The sequence below is a fragment of the Petromyzon marinus genome, chromosome 9 (assembly GCF_048934315.1).
Source record: "Petromyzon marinus isolate PM22_M1 ecotype Great Lakes invasive population chromosome 9, UKy_Petmar_22M1.pri1.0, whole genome shotgun sequence".
NCBI classification, from domain to species: Eukaryota; Metazoa; Chordata; class Hyperoartia; order Petromyzontiformes; family Petromyzontidae; genus Petromyzon; species Petromyzon marinus.
Genome location: NC_133675.1, coordinates 1995819 through 2008384, shown reverse-complemented (window position 1 = coordinate 2008384; position 12566 = coordinate 1995819). Strand labels below are relative to the sequence as shown.

The 12566-nt window shown below is 53.5% G+C and overlaps 1 long non-coding RNA gene across 4 annotated transcripts; it reads right to left on the bottom strand.

Annotated features, from left to right (window-relative positions):
- Nucleotides 1–1662: 1662 nt before the first annotated feature.
- LOC142924140 (uncharacterized) lies at nucleotides 1663–7311 on the bottom strand. 4 transcript variants are annotated; one of them, XR_012941287.1, is made up of 4 exons: nucleotides 7121–7311; nucleotides 6708–7014; nucleotides 4488–4758; nucleotides 1663–2379 (listed from the first exon to the last, which is right to left on the bottom strand). It is a non-coding gene; the product is annotated as an uncharacterized LOC142924140 (long non-coding RNA). The 4 variants fall into 4 exon arrangements; XR_012941288.1 differs by having other exon boundaries at nucleotides 4508–4758; nucleotides 7121–7310; XR_012941289.1 differs by lacking the exon at nucleotides 4488–4758 and having other exon boundaries at nucleotides 7121–7284.
- Nucleotides 7312–12566: the final 5255 nt, after the last annotated feature.

Here is a 12566-nt window from a genome sequence, read left to right as displayed (position 1 = left end):
GTGTGTGGAGTGTTTGTGTGTGTGATGTGAATGGTGTGTGTGGTGTATGTGGTGTGTATGGTGTGTGTGGTGTGTATGGTGTGTTTGGTGTGTATGGTGTGTGGTGTATGTGGTGTGCGTGGTGTGTGTGTGGTGTGTGTGGTGTGTATGGTGTTCTTCGTGCTTTGGGAGTCCCTGACTCTCTGTTTAAAATCATTAAGGACTTGCATGATGGTGAGCAGGCCCGGGTTAAACTACGTGACTTGGAGTCGGAGGCATTCCCTATTCACCTGGGAGTGCGACAGGGATGTGATCTGCCTCCCACATTATTTAACATATATTTCGACTACGTAGTTCGTGAAACCTTCGATGGCTGTCCCGAAAGAATGTCCATCTGGTACTGATACAATGGGAGGCTGATCGATGCCCGGGTACAGTCAAGGGATGCCCCCCTATTGGTTAACCATGTTATGTATGCCGATGATCTGGTAATTGCTGCTCATTCAGATCAGAGGAGGAATTGGAGGCGCTGCTGCTAAAACTGGAACTTGCTAATAAGAGTTGGGGACTTACCATCAGCCCCACCAAAACTAAGCACATGTCTGGGTGTTTTGTACCATCAGGCACTCCACCCCCACAACTCCCAATTGGTGATGGGGCAGTTGTGGAGAGAGTGGAGAGTTTCCCATACCTGGGCAGTGTGCTCATGACCGGCTCCGGTCTCACTCAGAATCAGTCGAGCGGCAATATCTTTTCATCGGTTGCGTAACGCTGTGTGGAAGCTACCTGGTCTATCACTCCGCACGAAGCTTCAGGTCTTCTCAGCCACAGTCATGCCATCCCTTCTCTACGCTTGCGAAACGTGGACCCCCCTAATGGACCATCTTCGTCGGTTATAAACATTTAGGCTGGCCTGCCTACGATCCACCTTGGATTTAGCCAGGCTGGATTGTGTGAGGAGCTCACAAATCCTTGAAAGATCTGGACAAAGTCCCATCGGTGAGCTCCTCTGGCAGGCAGGGCTGCGTTGGCTGGGTTATGTAGCCCGCATGCCCAGCCACTGCATGTCGGATAGAGAGGGCTAGAGAAGAGATGGAGTAATGTGGTACAGGAGGATGTAGAGCTGAGTGAACTTGCCGATGACTGGTACCAGCGGTGTCAAGATCGGCCTCTGTGGAGGAGGCTCGTGAAGGACGCTGCTACTGGACAGTTGGAAGCAGTCGCGCTCCAACAACAACGGAGGGCGGAGAAGCGACGCTCACAACAACGAGCGGAGCGCCAGACGGCTAAAACACAGCAAGTTGGTACAGTAGGGGCCACGGGTGGTGCATCGGCCAGTCATCTCAGTCATCTCAGTCAGTCGACCTGTGGCACCTGGGTCTGCCCCGTGACCTCCTGCCAGCGGGCGTTCGACACTTCACATGGCCTCAACGTGCACATAGCCTGGCACAAGCGCCGTGGTGACGTCATCGCCACTTAGTGGCGAATGGCGGTTGTTGCGGTGTATGGTGTGTGGTGTGTATGGTGTGTGTGATGTGCGTGTGGTATGCATGGTGTGTGTGTGTGGTTTATGTGTGGTATGCATGGTGTGTGTGTGCATCTCTTTATGGGTGCTAAGTCTACTAAGCCTATAGGGGGGATCTTTGTCTTTATATGTGCGGCGAGTCACTTCGGAGACACTGGTAGTAGGAGGCACTCTATTTATTACAGCCTTCACGGGTACAGGGAGAAACTTCACCATGGTGAGAACAGCAACAGGCTGCTTGACCAACAACGCCGACGAGGTGAAGACGATGACGAAGACGGTGACTAAGACTCCTGCAGCCCGACGGGTTCCACTCCAAGCAACAGCCTCGAGTCTTGGTCGGGGTCTCCCTTTTATCCACCCAGCGTGGCCACGCCCCCCTTCTTGAACCCACCAGAAGGTTCCCGGGCTCGACCTCACCTGCCCCCTCTGTCACCTTTGCCCCAATTCCCTCTCTCCGGCACTATCACGTGACCTGCTGGCAGACAGGGCAGCTACAACAGCGGATCTCCCTTTCTGCCAGCAACCAGCGCGACGCGCCACAGTGACCCATTCCACGTCACTGCGTATGTACGCTGCATCTTGCGTTTTCTCCGTGTACTCCGATCTCCTCCCGATCCAAAATCATCCCAAAGGCAGCGGCTGGACTCGCCCTCGTGGGGCGCCTCTCACTCCGGGCAAACCGCACGGCTGCTCTGGTCGCCAGGAGCCCGGCGAGAGGCGATGCCCCCGGCTCACAGGGCAGTGGGTGCCATGGATCGGTTTGTCCGCGGAAGATTCACGGGGCCGGGCAAATTAGCGACTTGCAATGAGGAGCTCCTGGACGGAAGACGCGTGTGCGTGTGTAGGGGCCGTCCATAAATGACGTCACGCACCTAGGAGGGGGGGGGGGTCAACACGTTCTACGTAATTAAATAGACTTTTTAATACTTTTTAATAAATGTTTTCTCCTACAACATCAGAGTGCAGCGCCACATTAAATACGCACTACGATGGCAATAGTTTAGAGCTATTTTAAGCATGTTTTATTTATTTGGGAGGGGGGGGCAGAGCTTTGTGACGTCATATTTGAGGGGGGGGGGTCTGACTTTTTGTGACGCCGTGTGACGAGGAGGGGGGGGGGGTCAAAAATCGTCCAAAATCGCGTGACGTCATTTATGGACGGCCCCTTATCCACGCACGGATTCATCATCATCATACTCACGGGGATCCGAGTTAGAATCTGGCTACAGTTCACGGGTGCTGTTTTCTTTGACCCCCATCTCCCAGCAACGCCACTCCTGCTGCTGCTGCTACCATTGATGGTGATGATGATGCTGCTGATGCTGATGCGACTGCGTTAAATAAAAATTATAATAATGCAATGTATGAGTCTCATCGGTCACGGTCATTTATGTCCGATGAAATATTGTGCGCGTGAGAAATGCATTGTTCTTGCTGCTGCTGCGGGGCTATACGGGGGCCCTCTTTGTTTGTGTGTACAGGACGTGTGCCTGTTTGTTTGTGTGTACAGGACGTGTGCCTGTTTGTTTGTGTGTACAGGAGGTGCGCCTGTTTGTGTGTACAGGACGTGTGTCTGTTTGTGTGTACAGGACGTGTGTCTGTTTGTTTGTGTGTACAGGACGTGTGTCTGTTTGTGTGTACAGGACGTGTGCCTGTTTGTGTGTACAGGACGTGTGCCTGTTTGTGTGTACAGGACGTGTGCCTGTGTGTTTGTGTGTACAGGACGTGTGCCTGTTTGTGTGTACAGGACGTGTGACTGTTTGTGTGTACAGGACGTGTGACTGTTTGTTTGTGTGTACAGGACGTGTGCCTGTTTGTGTGTACAGGACGTGTGCCTGTGTGTTTGTGTGTACAGGACGTGTGCCTGTTTGTTTGTGTGTACAGGACGTGTGCCTGTTTGTGTGTACAGGACGTGTGCCTGTTTGTGTGTACAGGACGTGTGCCTGTGTGTTTGTGTGTACAGGACATGTGCCTGTTCGTTTGTGTGTACAGGAAGTGTGCCTGTTTGTGTGTACAGGACGTGTGCCTGTTTGTTTGTGTGTACAGGACGTTTGCCTGTTTGTGTGCAGGACGTGTGCCTGTGTGTTTGTGTGTACAGGACGTGTGCCTGTGTGTTTGTGTGTACAGGACGTGTGCCTGTTTGTTTGTGTGTACAGGACGTGTCTCTGTTTGTGTGTACAGGACGTGTGCCTGTTTGTGTGTACAGGACGTGTGCCTGTTTGTTTGTGTGTACAGGACGTGTGCCTGTTTGTGTACAGGACGTGTGCCTGTTTGTTTGTGTGTACAGGACGTGTGTCTGTTTGTTTGTGTGTACAGGACGTGTGCCTGTTTGTGTGTACAGGACGTGTGCCCTTTGTGGAGACAAGTACGATCCAAAACACGACCCGAGTTCAATTCCCGCTCACGGACAACAACAGTGACGATTATCTGAACCGGTCCTGGACCTCCGCTAGGTCGACTCAGCCTCAAATGAGTACCTGGTGCGGTGTCTAATCATCGACATGAGGGAAACAAAGGCGGTCGGGCGTGGTGCTGACCACCCATCCCCTCGTGTGCCGTGCCGGCCTTCAACAGCACTTACTCAAGTAAGTAAGTCAAGGCTATATGGGGGATCTGTGTCTCCTGTTTATCGCTCCTCACAACGGCCAGGGCGACTCGAGTACGAACCAACTCCCGCGCACGCCGTCTCACGCCGTCTCACGCCGTCTCACGTCGTCTCACGTCGTCTCACGCCGTCTCACGCCGTCTCACGCCGTCTCACGCCGTCTCACGCAGCCTCACGCAGCCTCACGCAGCCTCACGCAATCTCACGCCGTCTCACGCAGTCTCACGTCGTCTCACGCAGCCTCACGCAGCCTCACGCCGTCTCACGTCGTCTCACGCAGTCTCACGCAGCCTCACGCAGCCTCACGCAGTCTCGCGCAGTCTCACGCAGCCTCACGCCGTCTCACGCCGTCTCACGCCGTCTCAACGAGCCCACCACGCGCGCGCCTCCTTCACCGCTCTGCTCCCGCATTCTGTCTCTTCATCTCCGCTTCATGGACCCACAAATGTCTTCTCGTTGGGCACCGCCTCGTCGGTTTCTGCTGCGAATGGTCTCGCCCCTCCGACGACTCGAACCTCGACCCTCCAAGCTGCCCGGCGCCCTGGCGGTGACGCACCCCCCGCCCTCCGGGAGAGAGAAAGCGATCCTTGGCCGTCCCACTCGAGAGGCAATTGAATAAATCCGGCCTGGAAATCGCCTGCCAGATCTAAAAATAATAATCACATTCAATCCTGGCGCGGTCGAAATCGTACTTGGACTCGGCTCTGATCGCTAATGATCGTCGAACCAGCACCCATATCGCACAGCGAGCGGGTGGTGGGGGTACCGCTTTGCCTGTAAACATTTGGCAGGTTCGCCAGCGGCGTCAAGCGAGCCCGACTCTGCTGATGAGACGCTGAAGGTAAAACCCGGTCCAGAGCTGTGCTCATACTTAATGAATGCTTTTGGGATTAACAAACAAATAAAAATCCTCGTTCCCAGAAGGTCACGTGGCCCACGGGACGCGTAAATGATGTGGCGGTATTTGTCTGTGTGGAAGGACAGATGATGGAGGGTGAGGACGATCATCGCGCGCGTGGTTCTCGGGAAGCTTGAGGTTTGTCCGGCCACTTCCTACACGAATCGAAGTACTCAATGTGCGAAAGAACTTCAATGTTTAACTTCTTTCGCACCCTACGTAGCCAACCGCGCGAATCCGAGGTGCGGTGGGGAAGGACAACAAACTAACACACAAAAAGCAGTTTTAGAGGAATGGGTGTTCAATCTAGAGTATTTAAAAGTGCATAGCTCCAGTGGCTTCCTAAAATCGGAAGCAAGAGCGTTCCAGACGGCCACAGAAGCGAATCTGAAAGCACGCCATGCAATGCCCGCCTTTGTTCGATGGCTCTAAAACGGTCGTCCACACACGTCCCAATGGTGCAGGACCCTTCTGAAAACCAGTCTGGGACTCAAGAAAGGATTGTCCGGATAAACATCGTTTGCATTTTTATGATAGACTGCGCGTTACCCACGCAGACACACAAAGCACGATTTCACATTCACAACCTCACGCACTCACACGCACACTGACACGCACTAACACACACTCACAATCACCCATACACAACGCACTCACACGCACACTGACACGGACTAACACACTCACAATCACCCATACACAACGCACTCACACGCACACTGACACGGACTAACACACACTCACAATCACCCATACACAACGCACTCACACGCACACTTACACGGACTAACACACACTCACAATCACCCATACACAACGCACTCACACGCACACTGACACGGACTAACACACACTCACAATCACCCACACACAACGCACTCACACGCACACTTACACGCACTAACACACTCACAACCACCGATACACAACGCACTCACACGCACACTGACACGGACTAACACACACTCACAATCACCCACACACAACGCACTCACACGCACACTTACACGCACTAACACACTCACAATCACCGATACACAACGCACTCACACGCACACTGACACGCACTAACACACACTCACTATCACCCATACACAACGCACTCACACGCACACTGACACGGACTAACACACTCACAATCACCCATACACAACGCACTCACACGCACACTAACACACAATAACACACACTCACAATCACCCACACACAACGCACTCACACGCACACTGACACGGACTAACACACACTCACAATCACCCATACACAACGCACTCACACGCACACTGACACGCACTAACGCACACTCACGCACTTACAATCACTAACACACACACACGCACTCACACTTACAATCACCCATACACACACACACTTGCACGCACCAATACACGCTCACGCACTTACAATCACCCATACACACGGGCACTCACACACACGCACCTCTCACTTCACACCAACCCTAACCCTCGTATACAGTAGCGGCTCTTTATGCCCATCGGCAAAAACATTAATTTCCTCTCAGCCGCCTGCCACTATTTACCTTCGCCGCGGCTGGCGGCAGGGTCCAGATACCCGCGTTTAGATAAAGTTTCTGCTACAACAAGAAACCGCATTCATTGCCACACGGCCCCGCTCTATCGCGCATTCCCGTCTGCCACTATCAGCAGCCAGCGACACCGAGGGACTCGCCTTCCCACCTGCAACCGCCCCCGTCCGGGCCCCTCTGCACGGGGGTCCCGGTTCGACTCCTCCGAGATCACGGTCTCCTGGTTAAAACCAGCCGGGCGCGCTGGCCACGATGGAACGCGTGAGGTTGGTGGACCGCGCGGAGACCAGCGCGTGATGGGTGAGGAGGGCTTTCCAAAGGCGCTGGGAGGCGCTGGTCGGTCTCTGCGAGGTAGCCAGGAGATGACAGCGAAGCAACTTGGTTCGGGAACTGGTTAAGGGTTCAAGGATAGCCGCGTCGTGTCGCCTTTATGCGCGAGTGGGTTTCTCCGGGTACTTCTGGACGAAACAACAAAAATGACACGAAAGATCAAAATCGCTATTCAATGAGATGTTCCAAACATCTCACTACAGGACCCTCCTGAAAAATGACATTGAGACTTACGTCGTGAATATCGAGAGACGGGATTCGGTAAAACAAAACCACAGCCGTCGGTATCGCTGCTGCGGCTGTGATTTCATCCGCCAGAGTCATCCGCGCGCACGTGCCTAGCAGCTGACGGGTCACGTGATCAGAGCCGGGTCACGTGATCAGAGCCAGCGCACGTGCCGGCCCTATAATTTGGGAACCTAATTACCGAGACCACGCTCCACTTTAGAGCGATTAGGCGAGACGACACGGAGAGATTTTTCTAAATATACACAGAGAGAGAAAGAGCTGCGTGACGTACTGCCCGAGAGGCCCACGCACACTCCAATAATGAATGACGAGAGAGAGATTATCCATGAGAGAGGTGTTTTGGGTTAGATCGCATAAATATAAATTTGTCGTTAAACCCGCCACAGCCAATTAGTAAGGTTTGTCACGTCGACAAAACGTGCCAATTAGTTACTCGTTCAGCACACAGGTGTTTTAGAGAGTAAACCCGCAACATCCACCATTCGAATGCGACGTTTCGCCGGTAATTACAACAGCCAGCCAAAAAAAAAACCCCTCTTCTGTTACGGATATCGGTCTCGAAAGCCTCAACGGTGTTAAACTAGCGAGGTGATGTTTGCCAAACCTTTATTTTCTAATTACAGGCCCAGGAGTAAATTACGGCCATGAGATTGATGGCTCTCACTTTAATTTCCCACGAGTGAAACCAGGCCTCGTGCTAAACGCGAGGAGCTATTATTATTAACACGTGCAACTCAAGCCTCGATGAGCCTAGTGAAGTGTGACGCTAAAGCCGAGAGAAAGCGCTTGTGGCTATAGAGTAGCTATATAGTGGCTATATATATACCCGGGCTGCACCCGTACGCGTTTCGATGTTCGTTAAGGATTTTAATGAAATATAAATTTAATGAATAAATACAATATTCCTGAAGCGCAGTCGTGACGTCACTGGAGTGACTTGTTTCTTGTTCGTGTCTCCTGTCCAACCGTTCTCGTCTTTGCCCAACATTCCGCACAGGCCACCGCTTCTGGTGTTGGCATTGCCAAATCTTGACGAGTGGCATCGCGTCCCCGTCTCGACTTAAAGGCGCACAAGCAGCGCCCCTGATGTGCCGTCACGCGCTTGAAACGTCGTTTTGTGCCTCTCTGCTTGTTGTTTTCACAGCCATGGATCAGGCTCCGTGTTGTGTAGAGCAGCTGCTGGCCGCAGGCCCATGAAGTGATGGCGGGCTCATGGGAGGCCTTCATCCAGCAGCGGACTGATCGTGGCCGATTGATGATGATAATGAATGTTCCCACTCCTCGTGTGTGTGGGACAGCCCGGGAGGGACAAAGACACCCCCCCCCCCCTCCACCCCGTATAGCTTAAACAGACTTTTGGGGATGTTAGCGAGCACCTATGAAGGACGGTACGGGTCACGAGGGGGTCGGTGGCCAATGATTACACACCGCACCAGGTACTTATTTGAGGCTGAGTCCAACTAGGGGAAGCCCAGGACTGGTTTAGATAATCGCCACTTGTGTTGACCGTGAGCGGGAATTGAACTCGGGTCGCCGGGTTCGTAGCACACAACAACAACAACAACCGCCGTTCGCCACTAAGTGGCGGTGATGTCACCACGACGCTTGTGCCAGGCCACAAACGCACTCACACACTCACTCACACACTCATAAAGACAAAGATAAAGATCCCCCGTATAGCCTTAACAGATTGTAGGGGCAAGTGATGTTAGCGAGCACCTATAAATGCCGGCACGGCACACGAGGGGGTGGATGGCCAACACCACGCCCGGCCGCCTTTGTCTCCTATAGTGGCGATGTTTACACACTGCACCAGGTACTCATTTTAGGCTGAGTCGACCTAGGGGAGGCCCAGGACCGGTTCAGATAATCGTCACTGGTGTTGAATACACCAGTGACACTCACACACTCGCTCACTCACACACTCGCTCACACACACACACGCTCACTCACACACTCGCTCACACACACACACTCGCTCACTCACACACTCGCTCACACGCACACACGCTCGCTCGCACACACACTCGCTCACACACACACTCGCTCACTCACACACTCGCTCACACACACACTCGCTCACACACACACTCGCTCACTCACACACACTCGCTCATTCACACACTCGCTCACACACACACTCGCTCACTCACACACTCGCTCACTCACACACTCGCTCACACACACACTCGCTCACTCACACACACTCGCTCACTCACACACTCGCTCACACACACACTCGCTCACTCAAACACACAAGCGGCCCTAGGTGTGCAGCTGCAAGAAAACAGCTGAGTCGCGTGAAGTCTGGTGGGAGGATGGGGGGGTGTTGTTGGGGGGGGGGGGGGTGGTGTGAGACGTGTGTAACTCCACGACATCATCTCGCCAACATCTCAGCAGACAAAACCATTTTCTCGCTCCCGCCCGCCCCCGGCTTTAAGCGCGCTATTTACAGAACTCGTACTTTAGATCCCGGCCCGGATTACGGGACGCGCCCCGTGCCAGCGAAACGATACAAAGCAGCAGTAGCAGCAGCAGCAGCAAGCAGCAGCGCCTTGGATACTTTCTCTCTAAATCGTTCTTCCTCCGGTAGAGAGATAAGGAGGTTAGGAAGCTCCCCGCTCGTCTCAGACAGTCACGGCCCGCCGCTCCACGCGAAGCAACATCGCAGAGATAAGGGACGGATCGGGGAGGGCCGGACAGGCTGCAGTGGAGGGGCAGCCAGACTCAGGACACCTTCGCGGGGGAGGGGGCGGAAGGTGGAGCGGGGGGTGGGGGGACCCTCTCGTTACAAGTACCCACAGCAGCGGTCACGGCCGAGCGGCGCCCATCAGCGCCACAGATAGAAGAAGAATCACAACAACGGCGGCGGAGGGGAGGGAGGGAGGAGAGCGGGATCCGGGGGCGTGAGACTGGATTCTAACCGGGCGGCTGTGGCTGCGGGGCAGCAAAAACGCAGAGCGATGCGGTCCCCATTCCCTTATCCTCTGCCCCTACCTCTATGTCCCCTTCATCGGTCTATAGCCTTGCCCCCTATGACCTTGCTCTCGTCCGAGCCATGCCCCTGACCACAACTCCGTCCCTAATCGTAGCTTACCCCTCTGCGCACGCCGTCCAGAGCCCGACTCCTGTCATTGCCCCCAAAGTGCTGCACAACCCCTGTTCCTAATATTGCCCGAGGACACTGCCCCAACCCTTGCCCTGCACACAAGCCAGCCTTGCCCTGCCGGCCTCTACTCCCCGTGACACCTCGCCGCACGGGAGAGAGAGAGCGAGAGAGCTGTGAATCACCGCTGTGGCGAGGAGAGGGAGGCGTAGGAATCGATCAGGAGCAGGATCAATTCGGAATCGATCAGGAGCAGGATCAATTCGGAATCCCGGCAGCGAGAAGTCCCAGCGCCCCAACTCGTCGGCGCCCCAGGCGTGGCGCGCCCTCTCGTGGCGCGGAGCGGGTCACGGTGCGCGCGCGCGCGCGCGATGTTGAGAGCGATATCCCCGGCAGCAGTGACAGTGTTACACGGTTACAACTTAACACGTAGGCTTTCGCGACCAATATTATTCAGCATCATCGGGCAATTCTGGCTGGATGTAATTACCAGCGAAACGTCGTACTCAGAATTTTAAATGTTGATTCACTCTTCATCAACACACCGGTGGGCTAAATTAGTGAGCTATTTGTCCTTTGTAAACGTGACACATTTTTTACTGCTCGGCCGTGTCGGGTGGTGGAGGGCTACGACACATTTATAAATAACGCGATCTAACCCAAGAACCTTTATTATGGATGATTACAACTATTTTTTACAAATTTTACCAGGTAAGGCCCACAGCTATGTAGCTATTTAAAAAAAACCCACAAATGACATCTCAACGAAGTGGCTTATCACGTCCAAATGTATTGCAGCCAAATGTTTTAAATGCATGTTTCTAAATGTTACCTTTAATATAATTTGTATAGCGCCTTATGCAAGACGCTTTCCACATAATTAACAGTTGGTACATATAAATGTAATGGTGGAGATGAGGTGAATGAATCAGATGAGAGGAAGCAATGGGGAGGGAAATATGGGATGCGTTAAATCGGTGAAAGCGAAATTGATGGCAGTAAATGATGGATTGCATGAATGGGGAATGAGTGAGAGCCATGTGAGAATATGGAAAAAAAAATAACGGTGGCGGATACGCGGTGGAGATTAGGGGTTGTGGGGTGAGCTGTGGAATATCAGCGAGTTTTGAGTGCGGAGCGGGAACTAGTAAGCGAAGGTGATTGTTCAATGTTTAGGGATGAAGTTTGTCCCAGCGAAGGGAGGCAAGAAGAGAGGAATAACGAAAGCGAGATTGAGCGCAAGGAGAAGAGGAACAGAGAGAGGCGGCAAAGGTTGGTGAACGTAGAGGGGCGAGAAGGGGACGCGTAGAAAGACATTGGCGTGGCAAGATATGGTGGGGCAAGACCATGAAGGGATTTGAAGAAGAGTGTCAGGAATTTGAACAGGCGACGGCAGGAGACAGGGAGCCAGTGCAGTTGCACGAGGAGGGTCGAGATCTGGGAACTGTCGGGAAGGTTGAATAAGAGCCGAGCAAGGTTGTTTTTTTGTTTGTTGAAGGGGGGGGGGGGGGCAAAAGAGTGAATGGGCAAACCGAGCGTGAGAGAGAGGGTTAAGGGAATGGATTAGATGCCTTGCAGCAGAGGTGGATATAAGCGATCGGGTTTTGCGAATGTTGAACACATGAAACCGGCAAGCACGGAGAAGGAAGAGTCAATACCAAGGTAGCGGGCTGGGGAAGTCAGGGAAATAGAAAAAAGGACAAGGTAGCGGGCTGGGGAAGTCAGGGAAATAGAAAAAGGAAATGTGGAGACAAATCCACGCGACCACGTGTAGAGAAAACGCGCAAACTCAAAATATACAGCAGCAGGCGTCAGGGTCGGGATCGAACCCACGACCATCCTGCATACCGGGCGAGGGAGTTAACATCTCGCCACTGTGGTGCCCCCATGCACGGTGATATGCAACGCCTGAACACCGCTCACGCGTACAGACGTTCCAGTCCCACTGCCGCATCAAGACGTGCCCACCCCGTGCGGCTCAGTCGCCCATACTCCACGAACGCCGATCGGTCAGGGTTGCCAGAGACATTCAAAGTACAACCCAACAACGTACGACGCTGTACTGCCCTCTGCTGCCCGAATTGTCGCAATCCCCGCACCCCACATGGGGTTAACAGAGGCGTGTAACGCGCACCAAGTCGTACAGATGTTGAACTTCTTTCGCACCGTCCGTAACCAACCATTCTACTCGGTGACGCTCACTATAGATGCATCAAGTCGCGTGCGCATGTCAACTATAATCAGCCATGATCTATCCACTGCTTGATGAAGGCCTGCCCCCCACACAAGTCGTTGCCATCATCCCTAATGTCCCTGCGAGGCCTT